At 38.7% G+C, this 22,850-nt stretch overlaps 1 protein-coding gene across 1 annotated transcript in view; it reads left to right on the top strand.

Annotated features, from left to right (window-relative positions):
- The window catches only part of LOC111566140 (thrombospondin type-1 domain-containing protein 7A), a 176,240-nt gene that overhangs the window by 35,869 nt on the left and 117,521 nt on the right, over positions 1 to 22,850 (top strand). The window lies entirely within an intron of this gene.

The raw sequence follows: 22,850 nt of genomic DNA, 5'->3' as shown, positions 1-22,850 counted from the left end.
GGCCTTCATCTGCCTCTGTGGTTTGACAGCTATTCACCACTTCTGTGGATGGCAGACAATAACGTCAATGCTCTATACCCTGCGCTTCTTTTATCTTGCAGGGTTGCCATGATGGGAGTATCGCTCTTATTCCTTAGCACACTGAATGCATGCAGCCACTCCTATGAATTATTCAAAGATTTGTTCTCATAGTTGCAGAGTTGACATTGAGCTGGTTATGTATCTTTTCTGTATCTATTGGATCCCCCACAGAGAAGGCACTTCTGTGTTCTATAATATAGAGGGGACAGTACCTTTTACTGAACTTCTGGTGGCAAATATAACCATTAGAGTGAGGGTATCTATACTGAGTGCTCTACCAAACACGATACACATGCGTAGTAAACATGACACTTGTGAATCAGCTGCAGCAGAACCCTATTCTATTCACTCAATCATGATAGATTGACTGATTCTGACAAGTGTACCCAAACCTCTCTGGTATTATATGCTCACACCTCCACATGCGTAGGCAGTGGCACAAATTAGCACAAGCAAGAGGCTGGTGTCCTATGGGAGAGGCAGCTGTCAGTCTTTAGATCTATTCCTGGCTCTGAGAGTCTTCACACAACTGGGGGAGTGAGGGAGCCTGACAGATTTTATAGTAATCAATCATTTGTCCTATGGCTGTTTGACGATTTGATTCAATAGACGACAAAGAGAAATGAAAGGAGCTTATTCATTGGTATCAAAAGAGTTGTGTTTGCCTCTGAAGAATTCAAAATAGTACATGCCTATAACATGACAAAAAACAAATAGTCACATGATGAATCATTCACAGCAAATTGGCAGCTCAGTCTCAAGATGCTAAAATATCCCTTCTGCCCTTTCCCTTTATGCCCCCCCCCCCCCCCCCCCCCCCCCCCCCCCCCCACTACCAACATATCGTGCAATTATAGCTCAACATCCTAACAAGACCTCCCAGTGGACCACCAGTCAGTGACGCTGTCAATTTGGTAGCTGAGATGGCTGGAAATGTCTCATTACTCTGGTGAGCACAAGCAGCAGAAACTCTTCTCAACAGAGCAGAGTTAACTCTGTGTGAACCGTCCTGCCCACAAAAAGTCATTATAAAGGAATAACCCGAGGGATCAGCAGCTACCTCTACCTGACCTTAGTCTCCAGAATGAATAAATTACACTGTGTGTTTTTGCATAAAAGAACAGGTGAGAAGAGTTGGTTGAGGTTCAGTCCTGTCGCTGCACATCCTTCCTGCACGCAAATGCTTCTGTCCACTACCAGTTTTAAAAAAAATGTACAGATCTGAATGGTCTATATCAAAAAACCTATCTTTTCAAATCTGGTTATGCACAAGTTCAAATGAAACATCTGTTTGTTACGTATGACCTATTTTACTCATGAGGAATTCAAACCAAGTGCAGTTAAATTCATTCCTTCTTAGTTTGGCAGGAAGGTTGCTGCAAAGCAAATAAAAAACAAAGCCAAAAGCAACAGACATGAAACAAAGTGTAATGTTTCTGATTGCAATTTGGAGGCATGATTATGAAACTCAAAGGTTTCACCCTGATTTCACCTTCTTATTCTCTATTTTCATCATACACTTCAGTGTGACATGAAATAAAGGCAAGCATGAAAAGAGCTAACAGAAGGCGGTGGGTCGATGTGGTGGTACAATCACAGTCTGTCTGCTTTGGCCTGCTGTCGGCACGTGTGCGTGCATGCATGCATGTCTGTTTGAATGTCAGAGTGTGCGCATGTGTTCATATGTGTGCATGTTTTGAGTCAAGCTTGGCTCTGATATCCATATTCTCCGTCCAACACCTCCCACTGCCCTACTGCTGCTGAATCCGAGTCCAAGAAAGATCCCCCGTAGGCCCTGGAAAGTAGGCCTGCACCTCAATAAGTTTAGCAGCAACTGTCCTGGAAGTGTTGCTTTCTTCAATCCAGTATGTTTAGCTGATTGGTAAAACATGGAACCCCACCGTTATTTTGAATTAAGAGGCTGACAGGTGGTAATTTTCATTCAATGTTGCATCACCAGGGCTTTAATTAACTGAAACAAAAGGATGTAGCTGAGTTCATTTCTTGAATTTTAATACATTGCAATATTTCAAAGCCTTTCTGTCACGGACAATGCTGTGAATTTTAGTAAATTCTCTACAAATCCACAAAGTCTTATACATGTTCCTGCCACCTTCCCACTCCTGCGCCCACATGATTTAGAAAAAACAACAGACTGCACAAAAAATCTTGTTTAGGGTAGTCACGTAAATATCATTCGTTTAGCCAGACTGCGATGCTTTACAGGAAAATAATCACAACTGATAATACATTAAAGTATAATTTAAATATTTGCCCCGACTCATTATCGAATCCCTTCAACAGCTGAAGGAAAGCTTTATCTTCCCCTCAGTATTTCATGTTAAACCATCTCCAAAATGCTCAGTATGCAGCATTCGGTCCTGCTTCATGTTGGTCCTCCACACACCGTGCGAGGATCTTTGATACACAAATTGATCAGTCACAGTCTACTTGAATCGCATCACCACTGATGCACTGAAATAAACCAGCGTGTTACTGCTGCTAATGAACACATCTGGACTAGTATTTTTCAGTATAACAGGGAGGAGGATGATCCAAGTTCAACTCAGTCATCTGTAGTTGATTTAAACTGCATCCCTGTGAACCAGCCTAGTTATCATTGTCTTATTTGTAAAGATGCACTTATGTTCATTGATGGACCATGTTGTCTCCCCTGCATGCTCCTCATTGCTTCTTGTACTGTTCTACAGCTTCACAAATCTTGGCCAAAGTCATACCCATGGTCATTTTTCTCAGTGTTCTTTAATGTGGCTATTCATGGATTTTAGGAACAAAATATTTTTTATTGCACTTTGACATTTTGATAAACACTGCTTTTACTTTCATGCAGTGCTAGTTCCTGCTATTGCACACATCTGTGTATCAAAATAAGACTTAAAATAAGGTTCTTTTTGCCTGGATTCATTTCCTTGGGACAAAATATTAGTCACATACTTCTTTAGACACATCACTTTCTTACTTTTTGATAAATACTAGAACTTGCTGATTTCCTGTAAAGCCACACATGCAGCTTACAGTAGATACTAGTTAGGTAGCTGTACACAGAGCCTCTAGCTTCTAGTCTCCCCATTTTGTTACTGCAGCACATGCAACTATGAATCGACTTTTACTTTGAAAAGAGTGAAATAATGTGTTCTAATGTCAGATTTACCCAAGTTTAGGCCAGGAAATTTTTAATCTTGATGGGCTTTTCTGTTAGCTGTGCTCATTTGATTGTGGGAAGCCAAAACTGTACTTGTGGTTACTCATAAATTTTATTCTGTTATGTAAACATCTAATTTGCACTTGGTAATATACATTTTGTAATTTTTCCAAACAAGTGCATTTGGAAACCAAGAGCCTGACTGATCAGTGAGACAACTGGTTACTTCCAGATTGTGTCATGCACTCATGTAAGGATCCAAGCTGACCTGGTGATGCTTGTTTGGCAGCAGACCTCAGATCACACTGGCACCACTCTCTCAAGTCAGCATCACTGACCTCTAGGCAAAATTTTATTGAGATTAGATGTTTAGATTCTTATCCATCATAGGGAGACATCTTATGGGTCCCAAATTCATTGTTCAGTACGACATCCCAGACATCCTAGACATGCAGCAAAACTCATTAAGACCCATCTTCAGCGACAAGAAGAACAAGAAGTCTTGCAACAGATGGCATGGCCCTCACAGAGCCCTGATCTCAACATCATAGTCAGTCTCAGATTACATGTAGAGATGGAAGCAGGGCGGCACAGTTAATCCAATATTAATCCCAATCACTATTTTGGGTTCCCGTAGATAAAAATGAACATGACTGACTGCAATATTGACATTTAAAATGCGTGCTCTGCTCTTCAAACACTCTGCTGCATATCAAATCAAGCACTTCCTAAACTAACCGTCAGCCACCAGGGAGCCATCATAAGTGAAGCCACGTTTTGGCTTCACTTATGATGAGCCGCCACGCCGCTGTGAGTGCACTCCTGCAGCGGCAGTCTGTGCAAGAGGTTCCTGGATGTTGTGGTTGAGGTCCAGAGAGAAAATGCAAATCAAATGTTTGGAGCAAAAGGGGAAAAGCTCATCCCTCGAAATGGATTGTTATCTGTTGTTTGGAAGTGTTGTTTTTATGTTAAGCAAGATATGTTGAGAGTGCATGAGAATTCTTCAACCATCTGAAAAAACACTTCAAATTACAGTAAAATGAATACATGAAGGACCAGAAGAGCAACGTTGCTATGTTACTGCATTGCTTCGTACAATGTGAAAGTGAAAGAAATGCTCTGTTGATTTTAGTTTGGGTAAACAGTTTGGATTAAACTGATGCACTGTGAGGCTAAGATTTGTACATTAGCAGGAATGTAGCACAACATGGAAGTGAAAGCAGTGCTCTGTTTATTAATATGTGAAAGTGCAATAAAAACATTCTGGACCTAAAATCTATGAATAATCATAATCTCAATATAATCAAAATAATCATGATTATCATTTTGGTCATAATAATGCCGCCCTAGACAGAATATACCGAGACAGCATGAATCCACAGACAGACTGTTTTCCAAGATGCTTGGAGCTGCAAGAGGGAGACACTTAAACCTTCTGAACTGTCAAGCAGTTTATGGGCATTTGTTGCTCCTGTCACAATTTTCCACACTGTGGACTCATTCTTCCCTGCAATACAAAATCTTACACCTCCATAGAAACAGCACAACCATGACTATGGGGAGACAAAACTCAGAAATGTATTTTGTGCAGTATGACCAATTTATAATGCCATAAATCATAAAATGCTGATATCCTTATATTACTCATTTTACAAGAATTGAAAAGCCTACAATTAACATGGACTCTATTTTTTCAGATTATATTGATATTTTAAATGAGGCACGTAAAATATTGTGATTTTGATGAAATATCACGATTTCAAGCTTAGTGTTTTTTCGGTTTCCTGACCAAGCAACGCATCACACATGAGTGATTTGTACAGACAACATGCTTTTTTAAACTCCCTGTCTGTCATGGGTTTCAGAGGGTTAAAGGCAATCTAGATAGTTCTTTGGGAGTCTAACTTTTTGTCTGCTTAGACAAATCCCCAGTGGTTTTTGTGAGTTATGTAATTAATTAAACATCTATAATGCCTAAAACTTTTGCACACTGCTTTTTAATACCATAGTATTTTTTTATTCTCTTATTCTGTGTGATGTTTATTATTTAGTGAAGTCTCTCTTTTATTTCCCATTTGTTGATGTAAATTTCTGACTCAAGCTGTCTTTCGTCGTACTAGTGTATACGTGATTGTTATGGGATTATGAGATGATGGTAATTGTATTGTTCTGTAATTCCAAGCTTTGTTGAAGCAGGAAAATGAAAGCGTTCCAGTCCTAATGCATAGCTTGATATGAAGTGCTTGTCTGGGAATACTTGGATCTCACTGTAGTTGAGCGTAACACTGATATAATGAAATTGCTGCTAGACTGTTTTAAAAGCAGCTTGTGTGAGCTGTGAGAACTAACAATATCAGTCTTGAGTGAGCAGTAATAATTACCAGTGGTGTCGTGTTCCTCTGCATATCCCGTGTGAGTTTATTCTTTTTGTCATATTTCATTATATTCTCATCTCGTGCTTTATACGCTACCTTCACAGTGTGCCACAACAGTTTTTATCTGTTATTAACAGGAATCTCACTCTGATAAAATCTAAATCAACCCAAATCAAAGCATGAAGCATGTAACTAGAGTCTGCAATGCCTTTATTTGCACAGTTGTTTGTTAACTAGTGTTTAGTTACATTCACCCACTAATTTCACATTGATATATTGGTGAACATTTTGAAATTAGCTGATACCTGACAGTGTTATCACAGAGATTCTCATTGCTGAGATTTAGTGCGCATCGCCAGAGCTAATTTTAAACCTCTCGCTTTAACAGGCAGGGCTGCAGCATATCCCCACTGTAGTGTTACTTTCCTATTGGATTGTGATGTAAAGCGTGATGCATTGTGGGAGGTGGTAATCTAATCCCCGATGCTGGCACTCCTGAGGGTGGGAGATCTCGCCATGTGATTGGACAATTTATCTTAATAAAGTGACAGCAAAATCATCAAGCCACCGCCCCCCCGAGCAACCGTGGCACCTGCACAGAACAACACATGCAGATAAACAGTGGCATGCATGCAAAGATAAACTGAAAAGACGCACCTGTAACCGACAATTTCTAGCAAGTGCATCCCACACCATTTATTTTCAAGCACACAGACTTGCTCCATGCTGCTTGCACTTTCCACTTATGTAAATTAATTCACAGATTGTCACTTCTTTTATATCCCCCATCAAGAAAATCCACGCAGTGTGAGCTTAATCCACAGGAATACAAAAGATTATCCAACTACTACATGTTCATTGCTGGATATTTTTGCCAAAGGGGGATTTGGACAGCAGATGAGAAAATGATACACATTATAGGGAGTCTTAAACACACCCGATTGACAGGATAACATCAGCTCCTGCAGAGAATAATTCGGTAATCCTGAGGAATACTGTGGCATCTCTGTCTTCATTGAAATGTTAGTGTTAAAGGGTCATTTTGGCCTAAATTACTAAAAAACAAGATTTCTCATTTTCCTCTAGTAGTATCTATAGATACATTTAGTCTGTATTTAAGAGTCTTATTAGATTTGACTCTGATAATACAATAAAGGTAGATATTAGTTTTTTTCACAATACTGAAAAATTCAATTTAAAAAGTTCAACACTATGTCTTTCCAGAAGGAGTGCTATGGTTACTCTGTCAGCAGTTTTCACAGAGACTCTGAAAGTAGTTCTACTGAAACCTGTCAACAGTGAGGTCTGAGAATTATCCAGAGTAAGAGGAGCATTGTGTCTAGAAAGAGAAGAAAGAGTGTTACATTTCTGAAATGTAATTTTTCAAAGCTATGAGAAGCTCCTTCTGCTTCCATTGGATTGGGATGATTGCAGATATCTCAGAGGTCGACGTACCAAAATTATTTGACTGAATAGATTTCACTAGGCAGCGTGCAAACTGCAATACTTCTTTTGGTGTAGCTCAATTTGTTTCAGTTTGTTACTTTTTTGTGGTCAGAAACTACATTTATAAAGCACTTGATTTAGCTTTTATTTATTCCTATTATTAAAAATATGAATATGCACAAGGAATCTGAATAAAAGTAGCCACTGCCGCTTGCTTTTAGCACCATGGGGGGTTATATTTGTCCTTCTGTTTTGTTTCATGGTATTCAACCCAAGAAAGATTTTTTTTCCTGGTCTTTGAGTTATAAAGTGAGTGAAGTTTCTGATCTTGCGCCGCCTTGCTTACATGGTGATAGTAAGAACAGCATGCATGCTGGTATCTTTATTAAAGTGAATTATTGATGAATTACTCTTATGCATGAATCATTCATCAATAAAAGCCCAAATTTATGCATGATCTATGAAGATACAGAAAAATAGAAATGTATTGCAAAAATAGCGTATCGTCAATATCTTAAAGAATCCCCAAAATTTATAAAATCATGTGGAACTCATGTCTTATTAAGAGGAGCTAAGCACCACTTTAGTTACCACACTGTCATTAGACATAAATTACTTTGCCACAGAGATGTAGTAGATGCATTTGATGTGATTATTTCCAGAATTGATAATTCAAGTCAACTTTGCTTCTCCATGGCAAGGTAAATGAACTTGTCTTTGCTGGTGACATGGTGTAACAGGGCTGATTTCCACAAATCCCAGGAACAACCTGTTTTCAGCTGCACGTGATGCAACAAACTTACTGGGGTTGTTTCTGGTACTGTTTCTTCATACAAATACCAATAACAACGAAAATCCACACTAATCACTGCCCAGTCGTGCTAGTTAGCCCATATCTTAGTGGGATCCTTAAGATAAAAAAGTGTTTTTGAATTGTACCATGTGAATTGTACCATTTTACATGTTCTGCAAACTTCATGACAAATACTGTCAGTTTTTTTGAGTAAAATTCTCTAAATATGTGACAGAATTTCCTAACACCAAAATATACCTGTCATGCTCCTCCCCACAAATGACAATCATCTGTTTTGTAATAACCAGGAAATATAATTTTTGGAAATGAACTATGAATGTCTCAATCAAGTGTTTATGACTCCCCATCCAATTTGAGTCATTTGATATTTAGTATCTATTGATACTTGATACCATTTTTCTAAATAATACAAACTTAAAGTATTGGAGATTAGCTGCAGCGCCTGGTTGTGCCACCAGGTGGAGCAGCTCTTATTATTTAATGCTGTAGGAAGACAAGCAGGGTGCATTATGGGAGTTTAGCTTGTAAAGGAGCACTGTGACAGAGACCACTGAGGCTCATTGACTTCAGCCAAGCAAAGAAATGATGACTAAGTTGTGTGCAAGTAGGACAGTGATTCTCCCAAAAGAATATCTGATGGCTGTTCTTGTGGCTTTATTTATTACCAGTGTGAAAACAGATGTAAGCCAGGTATTGGGATGTGACAAAACTGAACATTTTAAAATTCAGGTGATCAACTCCAAAACCTGGTCTTGAGAATAGGGTCAGAATGTCCCTATTTTAAACCTTATTTTGGTGCAACAAACTTTTTTAGAGATTTTGATTGGTGATTATTGACATTTTTAGGAGTTTTTATGTCATAACCCGGAAACTGATGGTTATGTGCTGAGTATAACAGAAATAAATCCATTAATAGTGTCTCTTTGATTTGTCTTCCTCACCATGGATGTGTAAATTGCCTTCTATTGCATTCACAACTAGGTGAATGCAAAAGATTATAATATCAGGCTTTTTTGATGAGTATTTTGTATAATGGTAGCAGTATTTCACAGGTGGAGGTTGCTAGAGGAAGTATTTTGTAATCAAGATCCCTATGTTGGTGAAGTTATTCAAGGAGCCGTTGTCCTGAGCTGTTGCTTCATTTATGCAGGTACTATATAGTATAAACAGAATACAATCAAATACACTCCAGAAAAATTACAGCACACATTTTCATGATACTATTTGTCAGTAAATCTGGCCCACATACTTTTTAAAAGAGCACATTCTCTTTCATCGTCATGACAGCCGAGACGTGTTGATCCATCAGTTCAGCTCAAGTTACGGTTTCAGTCTGAAGAAACGGACGGATTCAAAAATGACCATATATTTGCCTCTCCCACTCAGCCAGCTTCAACAAAAATCAAACATCACTTGCTTCACAGAGGTGTGTTTTTCCAGGCATGTTGTTTTGGATTCCATTGCATTGCACAGGTGTTCATGATATTGTGTCCACCCCCTTGCACAACGGGGGTGGACAAGATATCATAAACTGCAGGGAAATGGATGTCAGATTGGGAGCGTGGTTTAGGGAGGATGCCTGGCTGACAAATAGTTTGGTCTCGGCATTGCAGCATGTCATCATGTCTTTGTTGTTGTGTCTGTCCTCAAATAGCTGCAACCAGTCACATACATATTGCATGTTTCTTAGGCCGAGAGATGGAGATGAAATACCACACCCCGACTAGGAGAATACCATCCACTGGGAAAGCAAGCATCCCCACTGGGTATACTTATCATTCTTTTTGTGGTTTTCTTGCTCACAGTAAAATGCCTTGAACAGTGTGTGTCACTGCTGCTCTTGTAAAAGCTGGCAGTGCAGTGTCTCACAGACCAGAGGCTTTAATCCACAGACCACATTCACCGAGCCTCTGACACTCCCTGTGTGGCACTGAAACTTCCTTCACCCTCATCTCCCTACCCCCATAGCCTTTGCCAAACTATCACACCCCTTTAGGGAAGACATCCATGGGCCTGTCAGCTTGTATTTGTGTCAACAAGTAAACAAAACCAGGCATGCGGAGCTGCTCAGTGGCCAGTGGTAGAGATTCAGGTTGTACTGGACAACTCTGGGGTGTATTTGTGTTTAGAATGCTTGTATCACCTCGCAGCAGAACAAGAGCATTCATTTCTTGGTAAATAAAGATGAAACAGTTTGCTACAGTGCACACCCGCATTTATTTTTACCTTGACAGTGACAACTGTGGCCACTGTTATTTTTCTATTTTCTCTTCAGTGTCTACTTAAAATGCAGGGTGTATATTTTCCCTGCCACAGCCTTTAAGTTTATTCTGGGGACTTTATTACTATCAGTCCTGTGTCTTGAGTTTTCTTTCTTTTTACCTTTCCACTCAGTTTCTGCTTAGAAAGTTGAAGTGAAGAAAACATCGTGTTTCTTATGTCTGTGATTAAGATTGGCTCTGGATTATATGCATGCCTAAGCATCAAACTTAATTGTGATGGAAGCAATTTGTTTTCAGTTCAGCAAACAGGCATGTTCAGCAAATGAGAACAACAAAACTCCTGCCAGTCACACTCCCTGTCATAAAATCATCAGCAGATTCTTGTGTACTACCATGCTTTCTAAAGAAGGAACTACTCCCTCATTAGTGAAACTGGCCACTATACATTGTGGACAAACACCAGTGCTGTCACCATGCTGTCACCATTAGATCATTTTCCTCACAAAAGCTTTGCATGTTGAGTACTGCAGCACAGCATGAGATGCTCATCCTTGAATATTTACTACAACCCAGTGTTTACTTGGTTTGCAAAAAAAAAAAAAAAAATACTACTTGGGGTTCAGAGGGTTAAATTGTATTAAGGCTTCAATTTACACACAATTTTGGGTGTAACCACTTTGAGTAACAGGTGGATGCCATCACCGTATAGTCCATGGCCCGCTTCACCTCCTCTCCTCATCTCGTTGCTCACTATTTGCTCATGTTTGGGCTACCTTGGAGTTAGGTGGAGTTGGGCACCACACTGTACTTCTAAACCACTGAAACTGTGGGTGACGTCACAAAGAGCTCGTACATCTTTATATACAGTCAGTGACATAGCACTAGGCCAGGATGCTCTGCTGTTTAGCCGCATTTCGATAAGCACCTACTCGGCGCGGTACGACTCGCCACTACTGTACTTCATTCGGCTCGTCTCGGTTTAGTTGTTTTTCCATATAACCTCATCGTGGGTGGAGTCGTCATAGCACGGCGACCCGAAAGTCCCTTAATGTAACTTGTGTGCGACGCAAACGCAACACAATGGACATGGAGGCCTTCAAATAGTATTGTATCATGCATCTTATTATCCTATAATTATGACCATATTGAATGACTCCATGCCTCATCATTTAATGTCAATGCTCAGTGCAGAAGATAGTGTATTCTTTGTATAGCAAGAAAATAAGAGTGTGGAAGTCGATGTGGTGGATTATTTCACTTTATTATTTTTCTGATAATACGATTACATCAAATCATTTCTTTGTGTAGCATTTATGAAAGTCAGCCATTAGAGAGTGCTTTAGAGAGGAAAAAGAAAAAAATTCAATTGAAACAGCAAAAGACTAAGAGCCACAATATTTGCATGAATGTCATTGCTACAAATACTAGCACTACTCATATAAAAAAAAAAAAGAAAACAAGCAAGTACCTGATCTGTTTGAATATGAATGCTGCTGTAATGCTTATGACCTCAGACCGTGTGAAGTTTGATCAGGGTAGAGGAACTCAGAAATGTTATGTAATTTGTTGAGTGTAAAAAATCAATTTTTAAACCAGTTGGCAGCCAGTGAAGGACTTTAAAAGGGGCATGATGTGGTCTCTTTTCTTAGTCAGTGTTAAATGTCTCTCTGCCTGCATTTTGTACAATTTCAAGCTCATTAATTGATTTCCTGATTTATGCAAGCGACGAGGTTATTGCAGTAATCCAGTCAAGAGGAAATGAACGTATGATGGATTTTGTATCGGTAAAAATCAAATTTCAGGAGTTTTTAGAAGCAAGACTGGATGACATTGCTTATATGGATCGACAGTTAAACATTGCATTAAGTTTCTAGCAGATGGTGGTGTGATTGCACAGTGGAACAAGATAGATTTGTTGGGTTGTCTGTTCCAAGATTTTTAAGGCGGCAGTGCTTTTAGGGTTCTCTGACTTCACCCAGTATGTATGTCTGTGTATCATCTGCATAAAAATAAAAAGCAATGTCATCCCTGTGAGTAATGTCACTAAGATGGTGCCAAAAAATGTCTTATGTTCCGTAAAAAGTTTCAGAGTTGTGTTCCACGTTTTGTACACTGAAGTTACTAAACAACATCAATTAAAATCTGTCATGAACACAATTCAGCTCAGTGGGTGATGACAGCTGTTTGATTAACTGATTTATTACCTTTTACCTTTTTGCAGTAATTAAGCTCAGTTTTGGGGAAAACACAAAGCTTTTTTTATTAGGAAAATATAGAGGCAGAGAGCTCAATCAGTCACAATCCAGGGTTTTTTCCTGGCTCAGAATGCATCTGCTGGTGAGAGTAATGGCAATGAATCTGTGTTACCTTATTAGACAGAAATCCATTAATTTATTCTTTTTTCAATGCACAAAAATGTCTCAATTGTTATCGTTTTAACTCTGATGATTTTCCTTTGCTGCTGGTTAAAACCTCTTCGAGGGGAGCGTAAAATATTCCTCTATTCGGGAAAGCGTCTACAGTCAGGTGGAGATGTGAGTGGAAATACTGACTGCGGAGATGAGCTCAGACAGCACCACAGGTCAAACACCAGGCTGAAGGTTTGATTATCAGCAGACAGCAGTCTGTAGCGAGATACGTTATATTTTCCACTTAGTTCAGGGCAAAGCTGTTGGCTCATCGTCTCAATAACATCTACCTTACAGTTCTACCCAGACTTGTTCACACTTTGCAAGCAGTGTAGCATCAAAACACTTGACAGCACCCTGCAGTCTGGGAGCTACTGATGTACAGTATGTGTTTGGCTTGTGTATTTGAAAGGAGGAAAATCTCAGCTACACTTCATAAAGCCTTCCCTCTGAAGACTAGCAAGCTGGTGCAAAGGGGAGCCAGGAAGTTATTCATTTTAGTAATACTGGCACAGTATGACCAACGAAGTGCGAGAGACTAAATTTTTCACTAATCTCTGATAAGAGAGTACACATACATCTTTGTAAGATAAAAATTTACAAGATAATTCTTGTTATATTTCTTGTGAAGTTTTCATGATTGTCAGAGTTTGTGTGGGAAGGAAACCTGCCGTTTTGCTGTGTTTGTGTGCAGCGATGTGTTACGTTGTCATTGCTGTCATTCTCTTTTCACTGTTACACTCAAGAGTTGTATGAGTGTAGATTTGTCAGTCATGCGTGTCATTTCCAGGGCAGAAGAGGAATATGAAAGTGTGTACAGGAATATTGTGGTGTTTATTTATGCTTTAGCCACTGACATTCTTGACACTTTTCCTGACAGACCACCTGCTTTAGGGCTGTAACAATGTGTTTTAGTTGCACACTGACACAGACAATTTAAATGGTGAAGCCAGAATGGCTCTTTTAAAGTCAGATCCTTTTGTGTTGTTGCTGTTGTGGTAACAAACAGTGCACCATTACAAGCTGCAGGTGTTTCTCTCTGGCCCTCTGTCTGCTCCTGACCCCTCGACTTGAAGAATTTGGAGAATTTCATTGATGTTGCCAATAGCGGTATCATCACTACCGAGCATGTGGGTGTTTTTAGGACTGGAGCGTGTTCTCTTTAATTTATCTTGTCACTCCTCCATCCTCTGGGGGTGTTTATGAGCTAACAGAAAAACACAGCCTATCTGTAAACAACAGAACAACAACCTAGTCTTCCAGTTCTGCTCCTCACTTTTGGCTTCTTCTGCTGCTTGTCATGTCTTTTTGCTTCAGCTAAACTCCAGATGCTTGCAAACATGATTATGCTGCTCACCCTCATGAATGTCAATTTTATACTAAAAAAGAACTGCTGAAGATACCGACTTGATTTGACTGCTGAATTCTTATTTTAGGATGTGGATGGTTAAACCTGGAGAGGATGTCTTCCAAATCACTGTGAAAAAGGAGAGTGATTACTGCAAGTCACAGCTGCAATGACTAATAGAATCATTGATCAGTTGTCAACTATTGAATGAATCACCAACTATTTTGATAGTCTATTAATCAATATTAGTAATTTTTTAAGAAAAAAGTCTACATCTTCTTATTCCGGATTCTTAACTATGCATGTTTTCTGGTTCCTCTCCTTCTCTATGGTAGTAAGCAAAATATTTTTTGGGTTGTGCACAAAGTAAGACATCTGAGGACATTTTCGGCTATGGAAAACACATATAAACATTATTTTTACCATTTTCTAACATTTTATAAACCAAACAACTAATGCCTTATTCAAAAAATAATCTACACATTATTCAACATTGAGTAAAATTGTTAGTTTCAGCCCTATAAAACCAATAATTTGCCATTGCACATATGAGCTTGTGAAAAATTATTTTAAGACACATGAAATAGTGTGAACGTGCTCTGAGCAAATTCTCACTGCATTAGTTTTCTACAGCATCATCTTTTAGCAGTAGGTGTATTAAAGCTGTAGATCCCTAGGCCTGTCATATGAGCAGACAATATCAAGAATAATCAAAAATAGTCAGTGGCACATTGATATAGAGAGATCCCTGCTTCTCGGTTGAATTTCTCTCAAAGTTTTTTTCATTTTATTTTTTTAGCCGAAAGAAGTAGCCCACATAAAATAATACGGCATGACATGGTCTTTACAGCAATGTTTGTTGCTTGTCTGTGTGTTGGCGAGAAACAAACAAAAAAAAAGGTCAAGTTAGAACCTACATCCAGCTCTGCCTCCATCTCCACACCCAATACTCTTATTTGAAATACTCATGAACTTGTCGCAGCATAGATATGTTAATATCTAGATATATCGATATTATATCACAGAAAGGTCAGAACTTTTTATATTTACGCTTGTTGCATATTTGCACATACTGAGGTAATCATGTCATGAAGACCGATCAAATTTCTGCAAAGTACCAGTGTCCTCACCCATTTTCACAGTCTTGCTTCTCCATTGAATACGTCACAAAGTCCCTTTCATTTCATAACTTACGCCTACCATATTTGAAAATAAACAGCAGAACTTAACCTATTCCATGATATTCTGTGCAGTTTTGAAATGACAGCAGATATCTGCATTGTCTCCAACATAAGACTGACATTACGTACATCTGTTGGATAAAAATACATTTAACTTAATGGATTTGCTCTTGGCAGTTCTAGACTCTGAGTGACTAAAGGCAAAGTTGCCATTTGGGGCACCTAGTTTGGGCTTGGGAGGGCAACATTTGCCTAGTTTGCCACCTCTGCAGTAGGGTACTGTGTGCTAAGACTTGAATAAATATGAATAACAGCAGCTAGTTGGAGATTTCTATGGTATCCAGTATCCTACTGTCATAATCCTAGTATTGACAGGTTCCAAACAATGTCCCCTAAATAATTCTAAAAAGAAATGTCTGCTGCAAACATTTAATGTGAGATACATTTAAAAACGCAACAATGGCATGATACTCAGACTATTCTGAGGAAAACAAGATACAGCATGTATTTCCTTTAAGACAAGAGCTTAAATAGCAAAGGTAGTGAAATTAGCCCGAAAGTACCCTCGGGCTCATAGGGTTAATAGGCATGTTAAATAACTGGAGCACCCAGTTGCTGTTATTAAATTGTGATACAGAATATACAGCTACTGAATGCAGAGAGAAGCACAGATAAAAATGAAGAGGACTATTTGACATTGTGTGACTTGTTGAAATGTCGGCTTTGCAGTTATGTGCCGGACGTGATGAATAAAGAGTCATCAAAGGAGCTCCTTCACACCATGCAGGCACAACCATGGTATTACAGCTAATGAAATTTAGATCAAGTACGAGCGGAGAGCTTTAGTCAATGTGGCTTAGTGTCGCACAGCCCAGGGCACCAATCACACTGAATGCAGGCCAGGGTTAACAATCATCCATGAATGCTAAGCTGCTCAAAGTATTCCTTCAGATGTTAAGTATTAGCCTCTGGTCCTCTTTCTTTCTGCTGTAACTTTTGCGCATTTCCACGCTAACCTCTGATGTTTGCTGTCGCCCATTATGACCAAAGGCTTAATTTCCATCCAGTGCTTAATAGTGGCTTTTTGACCGTACTCACAAGGGATATCATCATGTGAGTGGCAATATTTTCTGTGTGGGAAAAGTATTTATAGCCAGCTCTGTTTTCTAAACACAATAACAATGCACAGTTGGCCCCTGCCTCATGCGCACCAGATTTGTTTTGTAGCTTTTGGCAAACAAATGCACCGCTGAGCCTAATGTGACTCAACATGGCAAGTTCAATGTGTTAATGCTTAGTTCTCCCAAAGGCTATGCAAACATGCAATTACTGCATTGTAGTTCACATGGTTAATTCTGTCTAAACTGTGAAGCTACAGAGAGTTGAACTTTTAGAAATGTGCTTTTTTTAAACAACTCAAACAGCACGAATAGAGCAGTTTGAAACACAATGTGTGAGCTTTGAAACTAAGAAAGGGTACATAATCAAACGGACATCTTGCTGTACTGCTGTGGAACTGATGCATCACTTTTCAGGAATGTTTGCATCACACTTAAAGCACCATTCATGTTCTCCTAATCAAGGAAAGAGCCTCCCTAGAGCTTCTGGGTGATTCTGTCATGCTTTTACATACCCTAAAATACTATCAAAATGCTAAAAGAGGGCTTGTTTGTAAGTAGCCACGTCCATAAAATATATATCTGTAAAATCGTCTTTCCAAGCTTTGATGTAGTCTGACAACTGACAGAACTGTGTGGGAGAGCCAATCCATAGAGATCAGAGGCTTACACAGTATATATATTAACTCACGTTTACCCTTCAGACTGCTGCTTCCTATTACTCTACAGCATATAGATGGACTCTGACAACATACTGTAGGAGTTTTGACATTATTCATGTGCAGGGAAATTTCCATAAAGGGTGGAATAGTTTTTCTTACACTGCACTGACCCTGCAGTGTTTTACATAAAGTATATTTTACTAATTGCAGAAAATCAGCCCGTATCTCATCAGGTCTTTTGTAATATAGCTATAAATGACAGCGAGATAGACCAATTTGAAGTCAAGACACATCTGCTGGCTATAACATTACAAAAAAGCGGCAGCCAGACAGCAGAGATGAACCCTGACCCAGTCAAGACAAAGGTCCTGATTTTGAGTGCTACAGAAATAATAAACAAACACAAGCAGAGAGAGAGAGAGAGAGAGAGAGAGAGAGAGACTGTGGCCCATTCATTAGTGAAGCTGACCCTGCAGGGACAGCAAAGCTGTTCATTAAACAGACACTTGAGGCCCAGTCAGAGATCAGACTCTCACCTCGACAGAGAGGATATTACACTCCACTTACTGTATAGTGTCAAAAGGAAAGATCCACAGTTAGAGGCCCAAGGACTCCCATAGGGCCTGTTCAGGGCTCCATTGGGGCCCTGAGTTAAACAAAGAATAGCTAATTGTATTATGATTGAAGTAAGTTTGATAAAAGTGCCTGCAGAAATTTCCTTTTCTTTTTGAGAACTTTTCAGTTTTTCTGTCTTCATTAACAGCTTTCTGACTTTAATGCATGTGGAAGGAACTGAGCACTTTGCTTCTGCATTACTCTTTAAGGTACAATATGTGATATTTTAATTAAATTGTCTAAAAATGACTTTTGCACTTACATTATCCCGAATATTTACAACAATGTTCAAACCAAAAGAAACTCATGGTTTTGTTGAATGATAACGCTGTGTTTTATCGTCATCATCACCATCATCATCATCATCATCATCATCATATCTCTTTACCCGCTGTATAGAAAACCATTTCAGGTGACTACCTCATGAAGCTCATGGAGAAAATGCCAAGAGTGTGCAAAGCAGTAATCAAAGCAAAAGGTGGCAATTTTGAAGAATCTAAAATATAAAACATGTTTTGACTTATTTCACACTTTTTTTGTTTACTGCATAATTCCACATGTGTTCATTCATAGGTTTGATGCCTTCAGTGAGAATCTACAATGTAAATAGTCATGAAAATACAGAAAAAACATTAATGAGAAGGGGTGTCCAAACTTTTGACTGGTTGTGTGTAGTCTGTGGATAGAGCACAAAAACTTTAATGTGACTGTTTGATCACAGATACACCGTTGGGCTTCCCCATGATTACATTTGTGAAATATTGTATGCTACAGTAACAATATGGGCAGTCAACTGATTTATTACTTGTAGCTATTTTATTAGAATGACTTGGCATAACGTAAATATACATGACGCAACATAAATGATACTTTGATGTTACCTCATCACTATACAGGATTTCTGCCTCAATTCGATAGATTTTCATCATTGTAATCTTTTATTTTTTTGAGTAACACACCCTTCGTAGCAGACATTACATATGTACTTCTAAAGAAAGAATTCTATTTCCATGACTACTGCATATGATGACTACATGTTGTGTGAACACATTATGAGAGGAAAGAAGTCAGCGTGACTTGCCAGTTGGTTTTCATATCAAGAGTCCAAAATTTCACATTTTTAAACTCTGTAGTTATTAGTATAGTCCTTGAAGGTTTAGTCGTGATTGATTAGCAGTTAATTAGTTTGCACTGTAATTATCAGTCAATTTATCCAGCTTAGTTGTTGTTTCGAAATTAATAACTTGGTGTAATATTGTATTCTGCTCTTATCACAGTTTTCTTCATAGATTTGTTGTCAAAAGAGGTAAACAGGTCATTTGTTTAACCCCTGTTCCTCCTATATACTGGCCACCATTCCTTCCTATTTCTTGAGCGCTGCTCACGTCTTACTGTGGTGTTGTGACAGCTAGTACAGCACAAACATGAGCTCTTTGACAGAGGTCACTGCTCCAGACGTGCATGAATTGATTAATTTTCCTTCCGAAGCAAATAATATAAACAGTAGGTATTTGGTAGAGCACTAACGTCCAACAAGTCACAACAAGTTTCTGTCTTGTAAAGCCAGTAGTACCACATAGTCAGTTTTGAGCAGATTGTCTCATTTTTATGTGTTTACTTATGCAAATGTTGAGATTTTATTAGTGTTGTTTTATCATTATTATTCTGTCAATACTCCAGTTGTACTTGAGGGAGTTGCTGTTTTTGAATATAGTTTTAATTTGAAGTAGCCAATGAAAATGTTGCATCGATTGAAAAAACTCTGTTAAAAATTTGTTTTTTTAAAACCTTGTTTATATCTCCATATGGTGTTATTTGTACGCTGGAATTATGAATAAAACAATCAGTGAACGCCATGGCTGAGCATTTCCAAATTAAAACAGTATACTGATGACAGTCTTCAAAGCACAGAATCAGGCTTCCAGCGTGTCATGCATAGCAAACATAAGGAACAAATCAATCTGTCTTTATTCATCTTGAAGTTTGTACATGTGTAGCTGAATTACGGCAGTGCTATAACTTGCCATTAGAGTAGTTTTACAGTGTTAAAGCAGAGTTGAAGGTCAGCAGGTGTGCTCAAGCTGCAGCGAGTAGTAGAGGTTTGAGTGGAGAGAGGGGCATGAACTAAGTAGATCTGTTTAAAGTTGCATCTATGTCATGTTCAGGCTGAAGGGGATTATTTTCATGGAGAAAGAATTTCTAAATAAATAAATTTGATACACACAGAGGAATTTTTAGGGGTTTAATCAACAAGAGGGACTTTAATCTCTGTATCTGCTTATCTTGTGCTCATCCAGGGTCGCAGGGGGCTGGAGCCAATCCCAGCATGCTATTGTTCAACATCAGGATGTGCCATAGACAGGTCGCCAAAAGCAAATCATATACTCTTAAAATTTCATTTTACCCTTGGGTGTTGACCCATTACCAGCCTGGCTGAATATCTGATCCAATATTAAACATTCACCAATATTGTTAGAGTTTGCATTATTTTACATAAATTTTGACGCCCAGATTTTTACTGCACCAAGACCGGGTATTGATGTCTGTGATTACTAATCATTGGAATCAGTGTTGGTCCTCATTAAACTGTACTGGTGGGCCTCTAATTTACACACACAATACACTTCAGCGCTTTCTCTCTCAATGTAAATTCTTTATTTGGCTGAATAGTAGTGTTAGCTCATTTTGATTGAGTTATGCACACTTTTGACCTAATGTGCTGCCTGTTTTACATGAAATCTGACATGAATGTAACTCCTGCAAAATTCACTCAGATATAATAATGATCAGACAAAGAAAAGGCATTTTTATGATCAAACTAAATTTACATTTAGATTGCACAGCTCTGAGCTCTATATATGCAATCAATGCAAGGAACTCCATGAGTTTTACCAAGATGGAAATGTGGCAAATCTAGGTTTCTGCTTTTTCTTTGTCTTCTTGATTAGATTTTGCAGCCAAATAACATATACGTGGAAACAATAAAATGATTGGCCTAGTGAATGCGAAAGAACTGGATCATCATCAAAACCAACTCAGCTTTTCATGACCACTGGTTTGAAAACACCGTACTTCCGATTTCCAAGTCAGAGGATTACTCATTATCTTACTTTTTTTTAGGACACATGATGGACAGTAGAGTGGCAGTAACTGGTAATTCTTTGAATGCTTTCTGCTAGATATCTGATTAATGGAGGTGTAACACAGTTTGTTTCTGGAATGTCAAATGGTGCTGTCAGACTTCATGCAATATTAAAAAGTTAGCTGTAGGCAGCCAGGGCTTCGCGTTGATTTACATTTGGGAGAAAAAAAGGCGAAGCTTCAGTCTTGTGGCCAAACATGAAAACTGAACTCACATAGCAAAATATCTGTAATATGCCACATGGTAATATCAATGCCTTTTTTGCTATGTGAGAAACTAAAAAAGACACATAAGAAGACATGATGCAGCATCAGACAAGTCTCCTTTTGTACTTTCTTAGATCAGGCAGGTTGCAAATCGCCAAGCCTTTTGACCTGTATATACTGAGAACCTGTTTAAGTCCACATTCCTGAGCTGGAGGAGTATTGAGGGACTGTGCCAGACAATAGTCTTGGAGGAGATAACTTCTGTCTGGGATGGATTAGATTTGGGTGGGAGGTGTTTTATTTCGGTATCTGAGAGCCTGTCAGACTCTGCTGCATTTTAGGTTTTGGATGAGCATTTTCTCAACTGCATTTTCTTTCCCTGCCTGAAAACTCGATATCAGCTCTCGAGATAACACCCTCTGTCTTTATCAGTTTGTATTGTAGAGGCAAAACTTCCAAGTCACATTTTTCTATTATTGGATTAAAAATAAACATCACACAATTTTTTTATGGACATAGACTAATACCTTAAGGAATTTTGTGGGGAATACTAAATGCATTTCACCCACTGAATATGGTTCTTAATTCACAGTTTCTACAGATGAGTGACTGTATCATGGCATGATGTGATCTGGAGCTATAGATGCCCGGCAGGCACAGAGATCACTCAATCATCAAACATTGATCTAGTGTGTCGAAACATTGAGGGGTAAGCCTGTGAATGCAGCATCACATTAGCTGAAGATAGATCCTTTTAGATCTACCAGCAGATGAGATCATTGACAAGACTAGAAGCTGCCTCAACAGAGGCAGTCATTGCGGGAAACATGCTCCTGATTGTCTGCCAGGCATGATTTTTACTTGGCCATGGGTCAAGAAGAGCTGCCCTTATTCATACTGCCCATTTTCCACTAAGGGTCCAGTCAGCTCCGGGGCACATGCTAATACAATCAATTAGCTAAGAGGTTAATGTGAGTTGAAATGTGAAGCTTCCCAATTAGTTTGATTTCTTCTCCCTTGTAGTATCAATAGCCTTTGGATAATACAGCCAGAGTACAGGCACCCTGTGTTAATTAGTGTTTTTCAAATGGCTTTGAGTATAGGCTGAGTTGGGCTGACTGGGTTAAGACAGTTTTCAGGGAGTCAGCTCACATTTTTGTTCGGAAGAAACCCAAAATTACTTCCCATGGTCTTTATTTTACTCCTTTTGACGGATGTTCAGCTGTAGACTGAAATGTTACAAAGGCTAAACCGCAAAATTGGTGGCTAAAATCGAATTTGTAGTAAAGTACGTGTTCATTATTTCTCTGTTTTCATAGCATTTAGCAAAATGTTTCATTCAAGTAAGCCATAGCGGTATTAGATTTTCAGCTTTATAGTTCAATACCAGTGAAAATCAAATTTTTAAGTTTTTTAACATGTCCATAGGATGTTTCCTATTATGCTACAAGATGCATCATCATCATCATCATGTGCATGACTCACTGGTGAGTATGTCAGAATGAAGCTGTGAGGAACATTGACATAAAAATGCAATAACTTAAACAGATTAAGGAAGCCAGAAGTATTACATATTTCAGTTCTAAAGGGGTTCAGGCCAGGGATTAATTCATGGACAACACTCCCTAATATGTCATTTTGGCACAGATGAGTTTTTGGGGTTTCAGTCGACAACCATAGAGGTAAATTAAGCTCAGATCTAAACAAAACTAAATAAAACAAAACAGGCACCTATCTGCACATGGGGTTGATAGGGTTTTCCATCAAAATAGTAACACAAGATTTGAGGATGATCAGGAAAACAGACATTTTAGTTTTTACAGTTTCTGCTAGTAGTCTATGCTTCTCTTATTGTCCACCTATCTAATGAAAAACAAAGAATGTGTGAATTTCTCAGTACTTTGAGATTTTCTTTCTTTATCTGTGGAACTCAGTCCACAGCCTGCTGGTTCCTAATGAACATGTAATTCTTAAAAAAATGGGTCACAGATATCTCATTCCATGCTGGATGCCATATTGTTTATTAAACATCTCTCAAGCACAAATAAATAGTGAATTTACTGGCGACT

Source organism: Amphiprion ocellaris, chromosome 9, assembly GCF_022539595.1.
Source record: "Amphiprion ocellaris isolate individual 3 ecotype Okinawa chromosome 9, ASM2253959v1, whole genome shotgun sequence".
Classification (NCBI taxonomy): domain Eukaryota; kingdom Metazoa; phylum Chordata; class Actinopteri; family Pomacentridae; genus Amphiprion; species Amphiprion ocellaris.
The sequence above is the reverse complement of the archived record's forward strand: the minus strand, read 5'-3'. Positions and strand labels throughout refer to the sequence as shown.